The sequence below is a fragment of the Rhinoraja longicauda genome, chromosome 11, assembly GCF_053455715.1.
Source record: "Rhinoraja longicauda isolate Sanriku21f chromosome 11, sRhiLon1.1, whole genome shotgun sequence".
NCBI lineage: Eukaryota > Metazoa > Chordata > Chondrichthyes > Rajiformes > Arhynchobatidae > Rhinoraja > Rhinoraja longicauda.
In genome coordinates this window covers 56,734,265-56,758,757 of record NC_135963.1, presented here as the reverse complement: position 1 = coordinate 56,758,757, position 24,493 = coordinate 56,734,265, and positions in this window count along the sequence as shown.

Genomic DNA, 24,493 nt, shown 5'->3' with positions numbered 1-24,493 from the left:
AGTGAAGATTGTTGACAATGTGGTTAAACCATCGAACCTGAAACAAGAGGAGATTTGCAGTTGTTTTTATTTTTCTAATTAGAACCTTTGCAGATACTTTCTCAATTTTCCTTAAAATTACAGGCATTTCTTTTATCAATAAAGTACCAGCCTCTCTCTGTTGGTTCATCAACCTCTTGTTGGATTATTGGGAAGCATCACAGCGTGGCTTGGGAACAGCTCCATCCAAAACCGGAAGTAATTGCCGGGAATTGTGGAATTCTAGCACAGACCATCACGCAAATCAACCTCCCATCCATTGATAGACACAAAATGCTGGAGTAACTCAGCGGGACAGGCAGTATCTCTGGAGAGAAGGAATGGGTGACGTTTTGGGTCAAGACCTTTCTTCAGAATGACATCAGGGAGGTGGGAGATGGATAGATAAGGAAGTGTGAAGGTGTGAACGCGGGGCAAAGGGAGTGGAGATCAAGGGAAATGTAGAATAGATCATTGTTGGCTGGGAGAAGGTAACAAGAAAGCAAAGAGAGATAAAATGTAGTCGTAGACAGTAAGACTGGTCGGAGAACTGGGAAGGGGGAGGATGGAGGGAGAGGGAACGCCAGGGCTACTTGAAGTTAGAGAAGTCAATTTCATACCGCTGGGGAGTAAACTACCCAAGTGAAATATGAGGTGCTGTTCCTCCAATTTGCGCTGGGCCTCACTCTGACAATGGAGGAGGCCCAGGACAGAAAGGTCAGTGTGGGAATGGGAGGGGGAGTTAAAGTGTTTGGCAACCGGGATATCAGGTAGGTTCGGGCGGACTAAGCGGAGGTGTTCAGCGAAACAATCGCCGAGCCGGCGCGTGGTCTCGCCTATATATAGGAGTCCACATAGTAGATGAGCTTGGTTCATTCTCAGAACATAAATCATCCTATCTTCCTTGCCCATCCTACTTTTCCAACAACCTTGCCCCTACCCATACCCTCACGGGCCAACCCAAGTTCGTTGGAGCATGGGTGGACCACGGATGCTGATTCTTGGACCAGGCCAGGGCCAACACACTCCGGCCAGTTGAGTTTGCATTGCAAAGATCAAACAGAGAGAGTCTGCAAAGGCTTGGTGGTGCAGCGGTAGAGTTGCTGCCTTACAGCGCCAGAGACCCGGGTTCGATTCCAACCTTGCGCGCTGTCTGTATGGAGTTTGTACGTTCTCCCTGTGACCTGCGTGGGTTTTCTCTGGGATCTCCGGTTTCCTCCCACACTCCAAATACGTGCAGGTTTGTAGGTTAATTGGCTTGGTATAAATGTAAATTGTCCCTAGTGGGTGTAGGATAGTGTTAGTGTGCGAGGATCGCTGGTTGGCGCGGACTCGGTGCAGTCTGTATCTTTCCCTTTGCTCTACCAATTGTTCTTGAGAGACAAAATGGCGGCGCTGCCATTGCAGCTGCGGCTTACCTGCGGTCCATTTGTCTTTGTGTTTTGTTGTTTTTTTGTGTCTTAATTGTCGATGTGATGTGGTGTTTTTGTGTTTGTGTACTATGTGTGGGTGTGGGGGGGGGGGGGGAACTGTAAAATTGTAAATATGTGTCCCTTCCGAACGGAGACCCGACCTTTGTTTTCTGGGTGTTGTCTCCGTTCCTGCTGCGGCCTACCATCGGCCCAACTCCTGGAGCTGGCGGCCTCCAGGGCTCTGGTTCGCAGAGCCCGCCGATCGGACTTACCATCAGCGGAGCCGGCCGTCTTCGGAGGCTGCGGGAGCGGCTGCGACTCGCCTTAGGCTCGGGCCGCGTGGATGCCGACATCGGGAGCTCCGGCAGCGACAGCGTGTTCGCCCGCCCCGGATCGCGGGGCTTGGGTCGGCCCTCTGCGGACCTTTCACCGTCCAGTGCGGCCTGCAACCACAACAACATGACCGCGGGAGAAGACGGCAGGGGAAGGGAAAAGACATTGTGGCCTTCCATCACAGTGAGGAGAGGACTGGAGGAGACTCACTGTGATGGATGTTTCTTTTTTTTGTGTGTTTTTGGGGTTGTGTAATTTGCCTAATTTAATGTTTTATTGTTGGACTGTGGGTGACTGAATTTCATCCAAAAAAATCGTTTTTTTGGATGACAAATAAAGCTATCTTGAATTGATTGTATCTATAGTCATAGAGTAATGCAGCATGGAAATAGGTCCTTCGGCCCAACTTGCCCACACCGGCCAACATGTCCCAGCTACACTAGTCCAACCTGCCAGCATTTGGTCCATATCCCTCCAAACCTGTCCTATCCATGTACAGGAAAAAAAACTGCAGATGCTGGTTTAAATCGAAGGTAGACACAAAATGCTGGAGTAACTCAGGAATCAGGCAGCATCTCGGGAGAGAAGGAATTGGTGATGTTTCGGGTCGAGACCCTTCTTCAGACAAACGTCACCCATTCCTTCTCTCCCGAGATGCTGCCTGACCCGCTGAGTTACTCCAGCATTTTGTGTGTACTATCCATGTACTTGTCCAACTGTTTTTTAAACGTTGGGTTAATCCCTGCCTCAAGTACCTCCTCTGGCAGCTGGTTCCATACACCCACCACCCTTTGTGTGGAAAAGTTACCCCTCATATTCCTATTAAATCTTTTCCCCTTCACCTCCAACCTATGTCCTCTGGTCCTCGATTCGCCTACTCTGGGCAAGAGACTCTGTGCATCTACCCGGCCTATTCCTCTCATGATCTTGTACACCTCTGCAAGTTCACCCTTCATCCTCCTGCGCTCCAAGGAGTAGAGCCCCAGCCCACTCAACCTCTCCCATAGCTCAGTCCTGGCAACATCCTCGTAAATCTTCTCTGTAACCCTCTCCAGCTTGACAACATCTTTCCTATAACATGGTGCCCAGCACGGTAGATATACATGGTATATCTAATCTGATCAGATAGCATGCGAAACAAAGCTTTTCACTGTGGTTCGGTGCAAGTGACAACAATAAACCTAAACCTATATAGTACTTTCCTGTAGCATGCTGTGCATGTCACAGGCCCAAAGAACACACATGATTTCCGTGACTCCTTTTTTTTTTAGATTTAGAGATACAGCGTGGAAACAGGCCCTTCAGCCCACCGGGTTCGCGCCGCCCATTAACACTAACCTACACCCACTAGGGACAATAAAAAAAAACACATTTTCCCAGCCAATTAACCTACATACCTGTACGTCTTTGGAGTGTGGGAGGAAACCGAAGATCTCTGGGAAAACCCACGCAGGTCACGGGGAGAACGTACAAACTCCGTACAGACGGCGCCCGTAGTCAGGATCGAACCTGAGTCTCCGGCGCTGCATTCGCTGTGAGGCAGCAACTCTACCGCTGCGCCACCGTGTGGGATCTTGAGGCAGGAGCTAACTTGAGCACAGTGGGAGCATCTTACAGCATCTAAATATGAAAGGGATCTCAATGGATGGCACAGCTCAAGAGATAAGGAGGGTTCAAGTCAAGTCAAGTCAATTTTATTTGTACAGCACATTTAAACACAACCCATGTTGACCAAAGTGCTGTACATCAGTGCAGGTACTAAGAAACGAACAAACAATAGCACACAAACCTAACAGCACATACATAAACAGTTCACAGCGCCCCCTCAGCAGGCCTCAAACGCTAGGGAATGGAAATAGGTTTTGAGCCTGGACTTAAGGGAGTCGATGGAGGGGGCAGTTCACAGATAAAGCCTACAATTAGTATGAATCGTCTTATCTCCCGCTTGCTATGTGGCTCTCCAAATGCAGAGTCGCAAACCAGAAACCTGCATCTTTGGATCAACAAAGAATTCCTGTGCCATTCTACACTTCATTCTGCGTTCCAAACCCCCACCCATATCTTCCTTTTACCTTTCCCTGTCCCCTTCCACCCACCTTCCTTCGGCAGAAGGTAGACACAAAATGCTGGAGTAACTCAGCGGGACAGGCAGCATCTCTGGAGAGAAGGAATGGGTGACGTCTCGGGTCGAGAACCCTTCTTCAGACTGAATCAGGGGAGGGGGAGATACAGGTGGCTTCTGGAGTCAATAACGGGTGGGCTAAAACAGATGTGTGGGAAGGAACTTGCAGACGCAGGTTTACACTAAATATAGAAACAAAGACGGTCTGAAGAAGACCCTCGACCAAAAACGTCACTTATTCCTTTTCTCCAGAGATGCTGCCTGATGCGCTGAGTTACTCCAGCACTTTAGGGATTTTTTTTTCTGGTATACAAGCATCTGCATTTCCTCACAAAATGCTGGAGTAACTCAGCAGGTCAGGCAGCATCTCAGGAGAGATGGAATGGGTGACGTTTCGGGTCGAGACCTTTCTTCAGACTGATGTCAGGGGGGCAGGACAAAGGAAGGATATAGGTGGAGACCGGAAGATAGAGGGAGAACTGGGAAGGGGGAGGGGAAGAGAGGGACAGAGGAACTATCTAAAGTTGGAGAAGTCAATGTTCATACCACTGGGCTGCAAGCTGCCCAAGCGAAATATGAGGTGCTGTTCCTCCAATTTCCGGTGGGCCTCACTCTGGCACTGCAAGAGGCCCATGACAGAAAGGTCAGACTGGGAGTGGGAGGGGGAGTTGAAGTGCTCAGCCACCGGGAGATCAGGTTGGTTAAGGCGGACTGAGCGAAGGTGTTGAGCGAAACGATCGCCGAGCCTGCGTTTGGTTTCGCCGACGTAAAGAAGTTGACATCTAGAGCAGCTAGATTGGCTGGTTCTACGGTCGAGGAAGAAACGGAGGGCTTCGAGACCATCCTTGTGGGGGATGGAAGTGTAAAGTGACTGGACATCCATGGTAAAGATGAGGGAGTGGGGGCCTGGGAACCGGAAGTTATCGAGGAGAGATGGAGAGCGTGTGAGGAGTCTTGGACGTAGGTGGGGAGGGATTGGACATGGGGGGATAGGATGGAGTCAAGGTTTCACTCTGCATTCCCTTGTACCTCCAGGCTGGTTAATTATGTGTTAATTGGTTGCAGCAATGGCTCCACTTCAGACAGGCGATGGTGTGGGACAAGTTGATATCACAGGGAAACTGCAGCTAAGTATCTTATGCAAAAGAGGGGAAGGCTGTTGTCACTTGGCAATTGCCCCTGATTTCATTATCTGTGGTGAACAGACGTGACTGTGTTTTCCGTGGTTAGAAGGATGAGGGGGGATCTTATTGAAACATATAAGATAATTAGGGGATTGGACACATTAGAGGCAGATAACATGTTCCCAATGTTGGGGGAGTCCAGAACAAGGGGCCACAGTTTGAGAATAAGGGGTAGGCCATTTAGAACGGAGATGAGGAAGAACTTTTTCAGTCAGAGGGTGGTGAAGGTGTGGAATTCTCTGCCTCAGAAGGCAGTGGAGGCCAGTTCGTTGGATGCTTTCAAGAGAGAGCTGGATAGAGCTCTTAAGGATAGCGGAGTGAGGGGGTATGGGGAGAAGGCAGGAACGGGGTACTGATTGATAGTGATCAGCCATGATCGCATTGAATGGCGGTGCTGGCTCGAAGGGCTGAATGGCCTACTCCTGCACCTATTGTCTATTGTCTATTGTCTATAAATCTAGCGATTGCATCTTTATGAAGAAAGCTTGTTGATTTGAAAAGTTAGCCTGTGTTATACTGGCCCGGTGATAATACTGCCTGGGGTCCCTGTACACCTGGACTCCTTAGAGTTCAGAGATACAGCGGGGAAACAGTCCCTTCGGCCCATCGAGTCTTGTGCCGACCAGCGATCACCCTCGCACACCAGCATCGTCCCACACACTGGGAACAATTTACAATTGTCACCAAAGCTGATTAACCTTCAAACTTGTGGGAGGATACCAGAGCACTTATTATGTTCAAGATCGTGGGCGGCACGGTGGCGCAGCAGTAGAGTTGCTGCCTTGCAGCGAATGCAGCGCCGGAGACTCAGGTTCGATCCTGACTACGGCCGCCGTCTGTACGGAGTTTGTATGTTCTCCCCGTGACCTGCGTGGGTTTTCTCCGAGATCTTCGATTTCCTCCCACACTCCAAAGACGTACAGGTTTGTAGGATAATTGGCTGGGCAAATGTAAAAATTGTCCCTAGTGGGTGTGGGATAGTGTCGATGTGCGGGGATCGCTGGGCGGCGCGGACCCGGTGGGCCGAAGGGCCTGTTTCTGCGCTATATCTCTAAATCTAAAAAATATCTAAATCTAAGATCCTCCGAGCTTCAACCCAAATGCCCACTCGGGCAGAACCAGTTGACCAGCAACCCAACCTATTGGTCAATTGTGGACAAGTGAAGTATTTGACTTAGCTCCTGATAACTCGTGAAATTAACTACGATTCATTTATGCAACACCTGTCCCTTTACCTCCCCCCTCAACTCCATCCAAGGACCCAAACAGTCTTTCCAGGTGAGACAGAGGTTCACCTGCACCTCCTCCAACCTCATCTGTTGTATCCGCTGCTCTAGATGTCAACTTATTTACATCGGCGAAACCAAGCGCAGGCTCGGCAATCGTTTCGCTCAACACCTGCGCTCGGTCCACGTTAACCAACCTGATCTCCCGGTGGCTGAGCACTTCAACTCCCCCTCCCACTCCCAGTCTGACCTTTCTGTCATGGGCCTCCTCCAGTGCCATAGTGAGGCCCAGCGGAAATTGGAGGAACAGCACCTCATATTTCGCTTGGGCAGCTTGCAGCCCAGTGGTATGAACATTGACTTGTCCAACTTTAGATAGTTCCTCTGTCCCTCTCTCCCCCCCCCCCCCCCACCTTCCCAGATCTCCCTCTATCTTCCTGTCTCCACCTATATCCTTCCTTTGTCCCGCCCCCCTGACATCAGTCTGAAGAAGGGCCTCGACCCGAAACATCACCCATTCCTTCTCTCCTGAGATGCTGCCTGACCTGCTGAGTTACTCCAGCATTTTGTGAATAAATACCTTCGATTTGTACCAGCATCTGCAGTTATTTTCTTACGATTCATTTATACATTCTTTTGATTCATAAGTGTCTAAGTCTATAAGTCATAGAAGCAGAATTAGGCCATTCGGCCCATCGAATCTACTCCATCATTCGATCATGGCTGATTTATCTTTTCCTCCCAACCCTGTTTTCCTGCCTTCTCCCCATAACCTTTGACACCCGCACTAATCAAGAACCTGTCAATCTGCTTTAAAAATACCCACTGACTTGGCCTCCAGAGCTGTCTGTGACGATGAATTCCACAGATTCACCACCCCCTGGCTAAAGAAATTCCTTCTCATCTCCTTTCTGAGGCTGTGCCCTCTAGTCCTAGACTCTCCCACTAGTGGAAACATCCTCTCCACATCCACTCTATCCAGACCTTTCATTATTCGGTAAGTTTCAATGAGGCCCCCCCCTCATTGTTTTAAACTCCAGCGAGTACAGACCCAGAGCCATCAAACGTACAGACCCAGAGCCGTCAAAAGGATTAGTGTTTCTCACTCAGAAGAAATGTTTTTGTTTAGAGATACAGCGTAGAAACAGGCCCGTTCGGCCCACCCTGTCCGCACCGACCAGTGATCCCTGCACATTTACGCTGTTATACACACACGAGGGACAATCTTACATTTATACCAAGCCAATTAACCTACAAACCTGTACGTCTTTGGAGTGTGGCAGGAAACCAGGATCTTATAGAAACTTACAAAATTCTTAAGGGGTTGGACAGGCTAGATGCAGGAAGATTGTTCCCGATGTTGGGGAAGTCCAGAACAAGGGGTCACAGTTTAAGGATAAGGGGGAAGTCTTTTAGGACCGAGATGAGAAAGTTTTTTTTCACACAGAGAGTGGTGAATCTGTGGAATTCTCTGCCACAGAAGGTAGTTGAGGCCAGTTCATTGGCTATATTTAAGAGGGAGTTAGATGTGGCCCTTGTGGCTAAAGGGATCAGGGGGTATGGAGAGAAGGCAGGTACGGGATACTGAGTTGCATGATCAGCCATGATCATATTGAATGGCGGTGCAGGCTCGAAGGGCCGAATGGCCTACTCCTGCACCTATTTTCAATGTTTCTATGTTTCTATCTCAGAGCAAACCCACGTGGCCAAGGGGAGAACGTGCAAACTCCGTACAGACAGCACCGAACTTCCTTCAACTAAACGAGTGCAAGTTTGAGGTCATCCTATTCCCCCCCCCCCCTCCCTCCGACTCCATCAAAACGATAACAGGCAGCCTTGGAAGCCTATCCTGCCTAGTCAAACCGCATGTCAAAAACCTCGGCGTGTTATTTGACTCTGCATTAAAGTTTGACAAGCAAGTCAACGCTGTGGTAAAAGCCAGCTTCTTCCAGCTTCGTACCATAGCTAAAATCTAACCATTCCTCCAATTTGACGACACTGAAAAAAATCATCCACGCATTCATTTCCTCCCGCCTAGACTACTGCAACTCCCTATACACTGGGATCAGCCAATCATCCCTGTCCCGCCTGCAATTGGTCCAAAACGCCGCAGCGAGACTCCTGACGGGTACCCGTAAAAGGAACCACATCACCCCGATTCTGGCCTCTCTCCACTGGCTCCCAGTGCAGTACAGAACAGAATCAACTTCAAGCTCCTCCTATTCACATACAAAGCCCTAAACGGGCTTGCCCTCCCCCACCAAATCAAAAATCTTCTAACCCACCACTCTATCTCCAGGTCCCTCAGATCGGCCGACTTGGGGCTACTGACTATCCCGCGGTCTAGGCTTAAGCTCAGGGGTGACCGCGCTTTTGCGGTTGCAGCTCCTAGACTGTGGAACAGCATCCCTCTCCCCATCAGAACTGCCCCCTTCCATCGACTCCTTTAAGTCCAGGCTCAAAAATCTATTTCTACTCCCTAGCGTTTGAGGCCCTCTGAGGGGGCGCTGTGAACTGTTTATGTATGTGCTGTTATGTTTGTGTGCCATTGTATGTTCGTTTCTTAGTACCTGAACTGATGTACAGCACTTTGGTCAACGTGGGTTGTTTTTAAATGTGCTGTACAAATAAAATTGACTTGACTTGACCTGTGGTCAGGATCGAACCTGGGTCTCTGGCGCAGAAAGTGTGGCAAGGCAGCAACTCTACCGCTGCGCCACCGTGCTGCTCTTTTCAAGGGGGAGCTTTGAGCAAAACATCTTGTACATTTGCTGGGGAGGATAAAACGTGTGAATTAAGTAACACAAAACAATACGAGTCCCCAATGGTTGGAATTATGAGATCACTGTTATGTCTGTGGTTTAGAGACTTGTTTCTACTGAAATTGCAAATAGGTTGCTCCATAACTTACCAAATGCTTCCATGGGATGCTGAGACCACAGTGGAAAACCTGAAACGGAAACAAATGCAAGATAGAACCATCAAGTGAGAACGTTAAAAATAATACTTCAATTACTTTCAGTGATGAGTCCATCTCTTGTTAATATGTTTATTTTAGTTTCATTTATTACTGTCATATGTACTGAGGCACAATGAAAAGCCTTTTGTTGCATGCGATCCAGCCAAGGAAAAGACTATACATAATTACAATCAAGCCGTCCACAGTGTACAGATAAAGGGTACAACATTCAGTGCTAGATAAAGTCAAGTCTGACTAAAGTTCGAAGGTCTCTAATGAAGCAGATGGGAGGTCAGGCCTGCTCTCTAGTTGGTGAGAGGATGGTTCAGTTGCCTGATACCAGCTGGGAAGAAACTGTCCCTGAATCTGGGGGTGTGCGTCTCCACACTTCTGTAACTCTTGCCTGATGGGAGAGGGGAGAAGAGGGGGTGACTGGACTGAGCCCCCCTGACATCAGTCTGAAGAAGGGTCTCGACCCGAAACGTCGCCCATTCCTTCTCTCCTGAGATGCTGCCTGACCTGCTGAGTTACTCCAGCGTTTTGTGAATGGGCTGAGACTGGATATTTTCAAGGCAGAGAAAGATAGACTCTTGAATAGTACGGGTGTCAGGGGTTATGGGGAGTGTGTGAGTTTGTAGACTAATTGGCTTCTGTAAAAAAGAAATCACCCTCAGTGTGTAAGGGAGTGAACGGGTGATTGAAAGTCGGCAAGGACTCGGTGAGCTAAGGGGCCCGTTTCCATGTTGTATCTCTAACTAAACTAAACTACGCTAGAAAGGTGAAAGAATGGATGGATAGAACAAAGGAAATATCTGTGAACGGGAGAGACCAGATTTGCTGAGGAGTTAAATTGCTAATGGGGCAGTTGTTCGAGAGGAAGGGGGAGGAACAGGGAAATGGGAATAGTGAGAGAAGGGGGGGGGGGGAGCAAAATGAAAAATGGGGAGTTAGATACGCATAAGGCAGAGATAGATAGATTTTTGTTCAGTACAGGTGTCAGAGGTTTTGGGGAGAAAGCAGGAGAATGGGGTTAGGAGGGAGAGATAGATCAGCCATGCTTGAATGGCAGTAAGTCGATGGGCCGAATGGCCCAATTTTACTCCTGTCACTTATGACCTCATGACTTATGACCTTATAAAGACCTGGAGTAACTCAGTAGATCAGGCAGCATCTGTGGAGAACATGGACAGGTGACGTTTCATATTGGGGCCCTTCTTCAGTGCGGTACGATCTAGAAGAAGCAATCTCTCAGCATGCAGGTTAGCTGTCCTAATGGAAAGTAGACCCTGCTTTAGATCCACAACATTGTGGGTGGCTCAGGATATGGTGGGCGGGATGGACTTTATATAAAAACATTTCATCTCCTTGTTGATGAACGTCTCAGAATGTATGAATCATTCCTTTCATTGGATCTCACGAAAGAGAAAAATACCATGGTTTTGAATGTTTCATTGAGTTCAGCGTCGAGCTATAGTGCGGAAACAGACCAGTCGGCCAGACGAGTCTGTGCTGACCAAATGACCACCCGCTCGCACTAGTTCTATGTTATCCCACTTTCTCATCCAATCTATCTGTGGAATTCTCTGCCTCAATCTGTGGAATTCTCTGCCTCAGAAGGCAGTGGAGGCCAATACTCTGAATGCATTCAAGAGAGAGCTAGATAGAGCTCTTAAGGATAGCGGAGTCAGGGGGTATGGGGAGAAGGCAGGAACGGGGTACTGATTGAGAATGATCAGCCATGATCACATTGAATGGCGGTGCTGGCTCGAAGGGCCGAATGGCCTCCTCCTGCACCTATTGTCTATTGTCTATTGACACACTAGGGACAATTTTTTTTTTACACAGAAACCAATTAACCTACAATCCCACACTTTTGAAACGTGGGAGGAGTCCAGAGCCCCCAGAGGAATCCCAGGCGACCATGCTGCGAAGTATATTCTGCACTCCGCAACCCCCCGTGTTCTATCTACCATGCTTAAGTTTGGCTTGATTGAGCTTGTGTAAAGTATAGGGGCGGCTGGTATCGTAACGGGTGGTGCAGCGGTAGAGTTGCTACCTCACAGCGCCAGGGACCCGGGTTTAATCCTGACTACGGGTGCTGTCTGTACGGAGTTTGTACGTTCTCCCTAGAAATAGTGGAAGCATTGGAGATCATTTTTCAATGTTCTATAGATTCAGGATCAGTTCCTGTGGATTGGAGGATAGCAAATGTTATCCCACTTTTTAAGAAAGGAGGGAGAGAGAAAACGGGTAATTATAGACCAGTTAGTCTGACATCAGTGGTGGGGAAGATGCTGGAGTCAATTATAAAAGACAAAATTGCTGAGCATTTGGATAGCGGTAACAGGATCATTCCGAGTCAGCATGGATTTACGAAGGGGAAATCATGCTTGACAAATCTACTGGAATTTTTTGAGGATGTAACTAGGAAAATTGACAGGGGAGAGTCAGTGGATGTGGTGTACCTCGACTTTCAGAAAGCCTTCGACAAGGTCCCACATAGGAGATTAGTGGGCAAAATTAGAGCACATGGTATTGAGGGTAGGGTACTGACATGGATAGAAAATTGGTTGACAGACAGAAAGCAAAGAGTGGGGATAAATGGGTCCCTTTCGGAATGGCAGGCAGTGACCAGTGGAGTACCGCAAGGTTCGGTGCTGGGACCCCAGCTATTTACGATATACATTAATGACTTAGATGAAGGGATTAAAAGTACCATTAGCAAATTTGCAGATGATACTAAGCTGGGGGGTAGTGTGAATTGTGAGGAAGATGCAATAAGGCTGCAGGATGACTTGGATAGGTTGTGTGAGTGGGCGGATACATGGCAGATGCAGTTTAATGTAGATAAGTGTGAGGTTATTCACTTTGGAAGTAAGAATAGAAAGGCAGATTATTATCTGAATGGTGTCAAGTTAGGAAGAGGGGATGTTCAACGAGATCTGGGTGTCCTAGTGCATCAGTCACTGAAAGGAAGCATGCAGGTACAGCAGGCAGTGAAGAAAGCCAATGGAATGTTGGCCTTCGTAACAAGAGGAGTTGAGTATAGGAGCAAAGAGGTCCTTCTACAGTTGTACCGGGCCCTGGTGAGACCGCACCTGGAGTACTGTGTGCAGTTTTGGTCTCCAAATTTGAGGAAGGATATTCTTGCTATTGAGGGCGAGCAGCGTAGGTTCACTAGGTTAATTCCCGGAATGGCGGGACTGTCGTATGTTGAAAGGCTGGAGCAATTAGGCTTGTATACACTGGAATTTAGAAGGATGAGGGGGGATCTTATTGAAACATATAAGATAATTAGGGGATTGGACACATTAGAGGCAGGAAACATGTTCCCAATGTTGGGGGAGTCCAGAACAAGGGGCCACAGTTTAAGAATAAGGGGTAGGCCATTTAGAACGGAGATGAGGAAGAACTTTTTCAGTCAGAGAGTGGTGAAGGTGTGGAATTCTCTGCCTCAGAAGGCAGTGGAGGCCAGTTCGTTGGATGCTTTCAAGAGAGAGCTGGATAGAGCTCTTAAGGATAGCGGAGTGAGGGGGTATGGGGAGAAGGCAGGAACGGGGTACTGATTGAGAGTGATCAGCCATGATCGCATTGAATGGCAGTGCTGGCTCGAAGGGCTGAATGGCCTACTCCTGCACCTATTGTCTATTGTCTAGTGTCTATTGATCGCGTGGGTTTTCTCCAGGTGCTCCGGTTTCCTCCCACACTCCAAAGACGTGCAGGTTTGTAGATTAATTGGCTTCAGTGAGAATCAGATAATTGCCCCTCTTGTGTAGGATAGTGCTGGCGGACAGGGTAATCTCTGGTCAGTACAGACTCGGTGGGCTGAAGGGCCTGTTTCTGTGCCGTATCGCTAAAGACTAAAAGAACAATTTGATATCATGCTTTTCCCTGTACCCTGGTTCACATGACAATTATAAACCTGCGGGTTACTTGACGTTAGAGAAATCGAAGGTATTTATTCACAAAATGCTGGAGTAACTCAGCAGGTCAGGCAGCATCTCGGGAGAGAAGGAATGGGTGACGTTTCGGGTCGAGACCCTTCTTCAGACTGATGTCAGGGGGGCGGGACAAAGGAAGGATATAGGTGGAGACAGGAAGATAGAGGGAGAACTGGGAAGGGGGAGGGGAAGAGAGGGACAGAGGGACTATTTAAACTGGGAGAAGTCAATGTTCATACCACTGGGCTGACATTTGCACAGAGAAATAAATATTCCTACCGCTGGGGTGTAAGCTGCCCGTGAAATAGAGGGTGCAGTTTCATCCAATTTGCGCTGGGCCTCACTCTGACAGTGGAGGAGGCCCAGGACAGAAAGGGCAATGTGAGAATGGGAGGGGGAGTTAAAGTGTTTGGCAACCGGGAGAATCGGTGGGTTTAGGCGGACTGAGCGGAGGTGTTTGGCGAAACGATCGCCGAGCCTGCGCCTGGCCTCGCCGATGTACAGGAGTCCACACCTGCAACGGCGGATACAGTGGATGAGGTGGGAGGAGGTGCGAGTGAACCTTGCAGAGACATGAAAGCAGGCATTAAAGCTGAGATCCTCCAATCTCAAAGAGAGATGAGAGAGTTCTGTTATCTGCACGTAAACTGAAAAGGCACAATGTTCTTGTTCATTTAACCAACTCGGAGTTTGCATTCTTGTGTGGTTTACCAACCTCAGAAGTAACGTTCCATGTGTTCACAGAAACGTACTACAGTCAGGCCGAAACTCAAAAGCATTCCTTGAGAGGTATACTTCAATCAAGTGTAGCTCCGAGACTCTCTAGTGTTGTTTGTAACTGCACCATTAAATGGAGGTAGGGCACCAAAATTAAGGACTGGAGGGGGTTGGTGGTTGGGGGAGAGAATCAGTATGGGAGCATGTAGTGAGATTAATGGGGCAATTCTTGGGGAAGTGGTGGAGCAACAGTGCCCTGTGTTTACATATTCTGTTGTGTTGCAGCAGGTGAGAATTGCATTGATCTACTTGGGACATTTTTAGAATAAAACACTCTTGACTCTGGCAATGACTGAGGTTGAGCAGGCTCGGACTTTATTCCATGGAGTGCAATAGACAACAGACAATGGACAATAGGTGCAGGAGGAGGCCATTCGGCCCTTCGAGCCAGCACCGCCATTCAATGTGATCATGGCTGATCATTCTCAATCAGTAACCCCGTCCCTGCCTTCTCCCCATACCCCCTGACTCCGCTATCCTTAAGAGCTCTATCTAGCTCTCTCTTTAATGCACTCAGAGAATTAGCCTCCACTGCCTTCTGAGGCAGAGAATTCCACAGATTCACAACTCTCTGACTGAAAAAGTTTTTCCTCATCTCAGTTCTAAATTGCCTACCCCTTATTCTTAAACTGTGGCCCCTGGTTCTGGACTCCCCCAACATTGGGAACATGTTTCCTGCCTCTAACGTGTCCAACCCCTTAATAATCTTATATGTTTCGATAAGACCCCCTCTCATCCTTCTAAATTCCAGTGTATACAAGCCTAGTCGCTCCAGTCTTTCAACATACGTCTGTCCCGCCATTCCGGGAATTAACCTAGTAAACCTACGCTGCACGCCCTCAATAGCAAGAATATCCTTCCTCAAATTTGGAGACCAAAACTGCACACAGTACTCCAGGAGTGCAGGAGGAAGAGAGGTGATCTTAAGGTGAGGGGGGAAAGATTTAACAGGAACCTGAGGAGCAACTATTTCACACAGAGGGTGGCGGGTGTATGGAAGGAGCTGCCAGAGGAGGTAATCGAGGCAGACCCTAGAACGACATTTAAAAGACATTTGGACAGGTACATGGAGAGGGACCGTTTGGGGGAGGGGATATGGGCCAAGCGCAGGCAGATGGGACTATTGCATGGGGCAATCTGGGCTGAGAGGCCTTTTTCCATGCTGTGTGCTCGACCTTTCTTGAGTGCTGTTGAAATGTCACCACCTTGTGGTGTAAACCCCCCCTTCTCTATCCACAGATGCTGCTTCACTCATTGAGTATTTCCAGCCCTTCCTGTTTTTAACCTCGGAACCGAGAATGCCCAGGGCTCCTGTTGCAAGCTCCCACCTGTAAATATTCCATTCTTCATTGACTGGGTAGAAGTCTCAGGCAATCCAACAGGACCCTGCACACTATCACTGATTTAGGGTTTTTTTCGCTTGGAGATGCAGCGCCCTTTGGCCCACGCCGACCAGCGATCCCCGCACACTAACACTAACACTATCCTGCACACACTGGGGACAATTTACACTTATACCAGGATAATTAACCTACAAACCTGCATGTCTTTGGAGTGCGGGAGGAAACCAGAGCACCCAAGCCCAAATTCCGTACAGAAGGCCCAGTGGTCAGGATGGAACCCGGGTCTCTGGTCACGCAAGGCAGCAACTCTACCGCTGCGCCACCGTGCCGATTGATGCATCCCAATAGATAATAGGTGCAGGAGGAGGCCATTCGGTCCTTCGAGCCAGCACCGCCATTCAATGTGATCATGGCTGATCATTCTCAATCAGTACCCCGTTCCTGCCTTCTCCCCATACCCCCTGACTCCGCTATCCTTAAGAGCTCTATCCAGCTCTCTCTTGAATGCATTCAGAGAATTGGCCTCCACTGCCTTCTGAGGCAGAGAATTCCACAGATTGACAACTCTCTGACTGAAAATGTTTTTCCTCATCTCCGTTTCTAAATGGCCTACCCCTTATTCTTAAACTGTGGCCCCTGGTTCTGGACTCCCCCAACATTGGGAACATGTTTCCTGCCTCTAACGTGTCCAACCCCTTAATAATCTTATACGTTTCGATAAGATCTCCTCTCATCCTTCATCCCGGATCAATCGGTGGCTCACTCTAACGCAAGCAGTTGAGGCTAACCTCAAACATCGCTCTGCTTGCCTCTGGTCAGTCTCAGCAGACTGAGAATTGGATGACCTAACCAAGCGCACCACCAGATTCAGGAACTGCTTCTAAGAAAGTATTAGATAACGAAACCTCATGGTCCAGCCAAGGGTTCGACCATTCCGTATCTTAGGATATGAAATTGAAGCCTATTTGACCCATCACGTCTGTGCTGAACATGATCAAAGACTTAGAAACATAGAAAATAGGTGCAGGAGTAGGCCATTCGGCCCTTCGAGCCTACACCGCCATTCAATATGATCATGGCTGATCATCCAGCTCAGTAACCTGTACCTGCCTTCTCTCCATACCTCCTGATCCCTTTAGCCACAAGGGCCACATCTAACTCCCTCTTAAATATAGCCAATGAACTGGCCTCAACTACCTTCTGTGGCAGAGAATTCCACAGACTCACCACTCTCTGTGTGAAGAAATGTTTTCTCATCTCGGTCCTAAAAGACTTCCCCCGTATCCTTTAGCTGTGACCCCTGGTTCTGGACTTCCCCAACATCAGGAACAATCTTCCCGCATCTAGCCTCTCCAACCCCCTAAGAATTTTATATGTTTCTATAAGATCCCCCCTCAGTCTTCTAAATTCCAGCGAGTACAAGCCTAGTCTATCCAGTCTTTCCTCATATGAAAGTCCCGCCATCCCAGGGATCAATCTGGTGAACCTTCTCTGTATTCCCTCTAAGGCAAGAACGTCTTTCCTCAGATTAGGTCCCACCCCGGTCATTCCTTCTTCTCCCCGCTCCCGTCCGACAGAGGGTTCAGCAGTTTGAAAGTGCACACCACCAGACTCAGGAACAGCTCTTCCCCTCCATTATCAGGCTTCTGAACGGTCCTTCCATGAGCTAGGGTAGTCTCCGATTCACCTCTACCCCATTGCGGACACTTGGACTTTGTCCATGGAACTGGTGCGCTACAATGCTGAGAACTATATCCTGCACTCTGTATCTTCCTGTTTGCACAATTGAATTTGACTTGATTGTGTTTACGTAGTGTGATAACTGATTTGTTCGGAAATCATGCAGAACAGAGCTTTTCACTGCACTGTAGGCTGAAGGGCTGGTTTCATCCAATCACCCATCACCAACCAGCATGGACGCAGAGGGACGAAGGGCCTGTTTCCACGCTGTATCTATAACCCTAAAAGCTAAAGCTAAATCAGAAAGAAACTACCTTTCGGTCTACCCCGCCACCCTGCAAAGGAGTTAATATTTGCATATTACAAAAGAAACATTGCATCCAGCTTCGATTTGCAGTCAGTTTCAATGTCTTTATTTCCCCGCCTCGTCATTTGCTGTTTCACTTGCCCACTGGTAGTTTATCAGTTGCAGGCACCTATTTATCACCTACCACGTCATTCAGTCGATCCTGCCTTTCAAGATCTTCAAAAACCACAAAGTATCACACACTGATAACACGGGGCAGCAACATCATGCAAGAGCATCTTAAGAAGGCAGCTATTCGCCTGGCGTGAAAGGTTACGCAGCCAGTTAATCTGCCAATCTATCGTGCCATCTTTTTAGACTTTAGAGATACAGCGTGGGAACAGGTCCCTACGGCCCACCGTGCCCACCGTGCCCACCGTGCCCACCGTGCCCACCGTGCCCACGCTGACCAGCGATCACACACTAGGGACAATTTACAATTTACAGGGAGAACTTGCAAACTTTACACAGACAGCACCTGTAGTCAGGATCGAACCCGGGTCTCCAGCGCTGTAAGGCAGCAACTCTACCGCTGCGCCACCGTGCCGCACAAAAGCCTCCTTCGCAAGTAGAGCTGGAGATGGATATTGAATGTTGTTCCACTGCCGCCCACAAGTGCAAAATTATGTATCTGTGCACTGTGGACCGTTTGATTGTATTGTCTCATGTATAATGTACAGTCTTTTCTAATCACCAGTTAGAGAGCTGTCCTGACCAACCATCTGCACCATTGACCCCTCCCCCACACTCGAGGGCCCATCCCCCTCACACTCAGGGGCCCCTCCCTCACACTCTCAGGGGACCCTCCCCCACACACTCATTGGACCCTCCCCCACACACTTGTTGGCCCCTCCCCCACACACTCATTGGCCCCCTCCCCGCACACTCATTGGCCCCCTCCCCCGCACACTCAGGGGCACCCTCCCCCACACACTCATTGGCCCCCTCCCCCGCACACTCATTGGCCCCCTTCCCCGCACACTCAGGGGCCCCTCCTCCGCGCACTAATTGGCCCCCTCCCCCGCACACTCATTGGCCCCTCCCCCACACACACACTTGTGACCCTGCCCCACACATTCGGGACCCTCCGACCAAATGGGCCTCAGCTGGAATTGACCAAAGAGGGACCTCATATAATATACACAGTACAGTTAAAAACTGACCAACGTCCTTCCAGTCCATTTACCATTCGACTTTCGCACTCAAGGCACCTCAAAGGGATGAAGGTTTGGGATTATTGATGTTACGTGGACTGAGTTACAGTGAACAGCTTTGTTTTGTGTTGTGTTGGCATCCGCCCATCTGTGGGAGATGATGGTGTGGCTTTGACGTTGTCCTGTTTGGAGAGAGGAATGTTTCATGTGTGGTTGCATTCGGTCGCTGCATAAGGGTATCAGAGGTTATGGGGAGAAGACAGGAGAATGGGGTTCGGAAGGGCAGATAGATCAGCCATGATTGAATGGCAGAGCAGGCACGATGGGCCGAATGTTTCCATCACGTACGATCTAACTCGCTGGTGCGACTGGCATGGCCTGTCCTCGACAGGTCGACCTTCCCACAGCTTCCACGGGTGAAGTCGTCTCTGGACGTTGGATTGGGGAGTACGTTGCTGTTGACCATTTTGTAAAGAAGGTAGACACGAAGTGCTGGAGTAACTTAGGGGGACAGGCAGCATCTCTGGAGAGAAGGAGTGGGTGACGTTTCGGGTCGAGACCCCTCAGAGTGTTTAATTGTCACATGTATTAGCAATTTAGATTTTTTTTTTAGATTTAGATTTAGAGATACAGCACGGAAACAGGCCCTTCGGCCCACCGGGTCCGCGCCGCCCAGCGATCCCCGCACATTAACACTATCCTACACACACTAAGGACAATTTTTACATTTGCCCAGCCAATTAACCTACATACCTGTACGTCTTTGGAGTGTGGGAGGAAACCGAAGATCTCGGAGAAAACCCACGCAGGTCACGGGGAGAACGTACAAACTCCGTACAGACGGCGCCCGTAGTCAGGATCGAACCTGAGTCTCCGGCGCTGCATTCGCCCCTAAGGCAGCAACTCTACCGCTGCGCCACCGTGCCTCCCTTGGAGCAATGGAGCAATGAAATTCTCACATGCTGCAGCTTACCAGGCCTGATATTTCTGAAACTGTCTCACCAATGTCCTGGCGGCAGATGTGAAAGACAAATTGGTTAAAGCAAAACTGAAGTACAAATGACTGAACAAGTAAATTGAAAGGAGAGAAAAAAAAAGTGAACTTAGGAGGAGTAAAGGCAGTTTTCAAAGAATACAATTATCTTTGGAGTAACTCAGCGGGACAGGCATCATCTCTAGAGAGGTGGAATCGGAAACATCACCCATTCCTTCTCTCCAGAGATGTTGCCTGTCCCATTGAGTTGCTCCAGCATATTGTGTCTATCTTCGGTTTAAAGCAGCATCTGTAGTTCCTTCCCATATAAATCTTTATTCTTGCAGCAATAGTAACAAGAAGAGTAGCAGTAACTATGCTCAATCTGTTAACAATGATTCACTTCGCTATTTTAACACAGATGAGAAAATGGTCAGGATATTTAGCATTGGAGCCATCGAGCATGGAAACAGGCCCTTCAGCCAAACTTGTCCTTGCTGACCAAGATGCCCTATCTAAACTCATCCCATTTACCTGCATTTGGCCCATATCCCTCTAAACCTTTCTTATCCATGTACCTGCCCAAATTAACTTCAAGTAACCCTTGCTTTCCCTCTCTCTCCATCCCTCCCCCATCCTAGTTCTCTGAATAGTTTGACTGTCCTCCCGATTAAATTTTACTTTTGTGCCTCATTGTCACCTTCCCCGAGCTAACAATGATCAATTCTACATTTTCCTTGACCCTCATCCCCTTTAATCTCTTGTTTTCACACCTTACCCTTCCATATCTCAGTGTCTCCCTCTCTCCTCACGCTCAGTCTGAAGGGTCTCGACCCTAAACGTCACCCATTCCTTCTCTCCAGAGATGCTGCTGAGTTACCCCAGTAATTTGTGTCAATCCTTTAAATGTTACTAGACCAAGTGGACCCGTTTGGCCCAAACCTCTCCTGCAGCACCCTCTCCTTCCCCCCTCTCCCCATCCCCCATATCCCCATATCCCCTCTCCCCCCCCCCCCACTCCATCCCTCTTATCCTCCCTCATCCCCCTCCCTCCCCCCCTCATTCCCCTCCCTCCCCCCTCCCTCCCTAGGAGATAAATTTATACTTTAAAATGTGAATAACTTTAAAAATATAACACTGATTTCAATGAAACTTCTTCCATTAGCACCAAAGGGACGAAGGTGAGTAAGGTGGGCCTAGAATTGTTGCGCTATCGTGTACCGGTTTGGCTATAGTTCAGGAACAAACAAACAAGAGTTTTAGTATATAGATTATGCCTGCCTCCACGACTTCATCTGGCAGCCTGTGGCAACATAACAATTTGTATGCAGTGTAAATTAGTCAAATGCTGTAAATTTAATTGGAATTTCATTGCAATAATTTCACTTCACATGGGCAAAGATGAGAAAATAGTTCAGAATATTAGTGGGAACTTAAAAATCGATGTATTAGAATTTCTCACACTATAATCCATTAAATAGTTTTCTTTGTCTAAAAATTATTTAGAATTGTCCCAGTGTTGTGAAAAACTCAAGTTATTTCTCCTTGAATTGAAGACCTTCCTTCGGCTTCACTTTAGACTTGAGATACAGTGCGGAAACATTCCCTTTGGCCCACCGAGTCCACGCCAACCAGCGATCGCTAGCATTAAACTAGCATTATCCTACACACGAGGGACAATTTACAATTTTTTTAAACCAAAGTCAATTAACCTACAAACTTGTTCGTCTTTGGAGTGTGGGAGGAAACTGGAGCACCTGGAGAAAACCCACGCGGTCACGGGGAGAACGTGCAAACTCCGTACAGACAGCGCCCGTAGTCAGGATCGGAGTCGGGTCTCTGGCGCTGTAAGGCAGCAACTCTACCGCTGCGCCACCGTGCCGCCATGCAAAATGATTTCAACATCCTATTTCATAGTAGCAACTGTAGGCATCAAAGACAACATGTATGTTGTTTCCTTTCTTTACGAGGGTACTTTCAAAACAAGGTCCTCAGGAGGTGCTACCTATAAAAATCTCCACTACAAAGAAACAGAGAGAGGAAATTGTGGTTCCCCACAATGAAGCCATCCAAATTTAAAGGAAATTCATTCTGTGCAACGTATTGTTGGAGAGTAAAATGTATCGCCCTGCAGTCAGTTCTCTTCTTGATCTTCAGTTCGTATTTGATGTGTGAATATGGCATTCAGCTCCCAGCCTCGTTGTAAACACATCTACAAAATACAATACAATACAATATATTGTGGGAACTTAAAAATTGACGTGTTAGAATTTCTCACACTGTAATCCATTAAATACATGCCCTTGTCTAAAAATTAGGCCTAAATAAAAGGCCTAAATAAAAACGCCTTTGACACAGAGAAATGTCACAAAGCATTCAATAAATGTTGATACCAAGTTAAAGGAGGTGCTGATATAAGTGGGAAGGGGGAAATTGAAGGTTAATGATTTCAGTCAAATGCCTGTGCCTGGTGTAGGAATTACAGTTTCAGTTTATTGGCACGTGTACCGAGGGACAGTGAAAAGCTTTTGTTGCGTGCTGACCAGTCATTGGAAAGACAATGCACAACTACAATCGAGCCATTTACAGTGTGTAGATACACGATAACGGAATAACGTTTAGTGCAAGGTAAAGCCGGTAAAGTCCGATCAAGGAAAGTCCGAGGGTCACCAATGAGGTAGATAGTAGTTCAGCACTGCTCTCTGGTTGTGGTAGGATGGTTCAGTTGCCCGAAAACAGCTGGGAAGAAACTGTCCCTGAATCTGGAGGCGATTCAGGGAACGTTTCTTCCCATCTGATCCACTGTATATCCACTGATATACAGTGTGAGATTGGGGAAGCGAGATATAGAACTAATATACGGGCGATCACCAGGTGGCATGGACTGGGTGGGTCGAAGGGCCTGTCTCCACACTCTCCCTCTAAACTAGAACACTGAAAAATTACCCTACGGTGCTAGAGAACGCGAGAGTATTACATCAGTCCTGTATCAGATATACTTTCTTCAGATTTTGACGTATTGGGCCCGTTAGATCCATGGGGACCCTCAGAACAAACACACCAATCCTCGTTTCCACTTATGTTACTGTAACCTGTTCTCTCTCCTCAACCTCCACAGATTCTCCTGTTGCTTAAGTTCCTTAACATTAATATTATCCAGCCACATTGACACACTTCCTTGGCGGTGGCTTCAATACATCCACATCCTCAGGAATCTTAGGAAATTTGACACGTCTCCAATGGCTCTTACAAACTACTACAGGTGCTCCATGGAAAGCACACTATCTGGTCACATCACAGGCTTGGTTTGGCAAAAGTTCTGCCCAAGACCGCAAGAAATTGCAGAGAGTTGTGAATGTAGTCCAGGCCATCACACCGAGCAGACTTGCCACTTCAAATCTGCACTTCACAGTGCCTCAAAGAAACAGCCAACATAATCAAAGACTTGTCCCATCCCGGTCATTCCTTCTCTCTGCTCCCATCCAGCAGAAAGAACAGAAGCCTGAAAGTGCACACCATCAGACTAAGGAACTGCTTCTTCTCCTCGATTATATTCTGAACAGTCCTTCCATAAGCTAGGGTACTGTCCGATTCACTTCTACTCCATTGCGGACATTGGACTTAGTCTATGGAATCGATGCGCTACAATGCTGAAAATTATATTCTGCACTTTGCATCTTACCCTTCGTTCTACCTACTGTACATAAATACAATCAAGTCAAATTTATAGTGTTTGATTTTATTGTGTAGCATGTAAAGCAAAGTTTTTCACTGTACCTCAGTACGTCTGCATCAGAAGAGTCTCAACCAGAAACATCACCTTCCATGTTCTTTTCAGAAGCTGGCTGACCTGCTGAGTTCCTCCAGCACTTCAAGTCTTTTTTTCCCCTGAGCTGTTGATTCTTTGCACCATCAACCCTTTTATCATGAGATCACTCCTGTCTTACAGCTGAGAGAGCTTTCCTTTCTTCCCTCCCTCCATTCCCTGCACTTTAAACCAATTTTCAACTCATCCCTGCACTGTGATAGATGTTTAAATTGAAAAAAACAAAACTTCATCCATAGATATTTGACAGACTTGCTCATATTTTCCAGTGTGTTCTTGTTTTTAACTCTGCACTTCACAGTGCCTCAAAGAAACAGCCAACGTAATCAAAGACTTGTCCCATCTGCCAGCAGGAGTCATGAAGAAAATCACAAATCAAAGGAAAAAAAAATCACAGCCACATTTTGTTCAGATCTTCTATCAATCCTGAGATTTCAGATATTTGTCAAAGAATTGAGGCCAAAATCCAGAATTAACAAGGGCACTTGCAGTTACACAATGTATAGGGTGATAATATGATAATGAAGTAAAGCTCTTGAATGTTTAAAACATTAAAGATGGAATGGAAATAGGAACATTTTCACTTTCATTACATCAGATCTTGCTTGAACTCTGCGGAACAAACTCATTGGAGTATATTTGTTTTAGTGCTGTCAGATATTGGGTTAAAATATCAGGAGTCAGGGGGTATGGGGAGAAGGCAGGAACGGGGTACTGATTGAGAATTATCAGCCATGATCACATTGAATGATGGTGCTGGCTTGAAGGGCCGAATGGCCTCCTCCTGCACCTATTGTCTATTGTCTATAAAAAGGTATTTAATGCAGTGTCGTGCTTTGGAGAAACTTACATATATAGTTAAGGGAAAATACGACACCTTTGAAAAGATTTGGGGCTCGTTTATGAAATTTCTGGAGGGGAAAGATTTTACTGAGGCCTTGCAGTGAACTGCTGACTGTCTTTATTATCATTGTGATTATTGTCTGGTTAGGTTATTAAAGGTGGGAGCAGTTTTTATATATATATATATATATTCGCTGAACACCTGCGCTCGGTCCGCATTAACACAGCTGATCTCCCGGTGGCCCAGCACTTTAACTCCCCCTCCCATTCCCAGTCTGACCTCTTTGTCATGGGCCTCCTCCAGTGCCATAGTGAGGCCCGCCGGAAATTGGAGGAGCAGCACCTCATATTTCGCC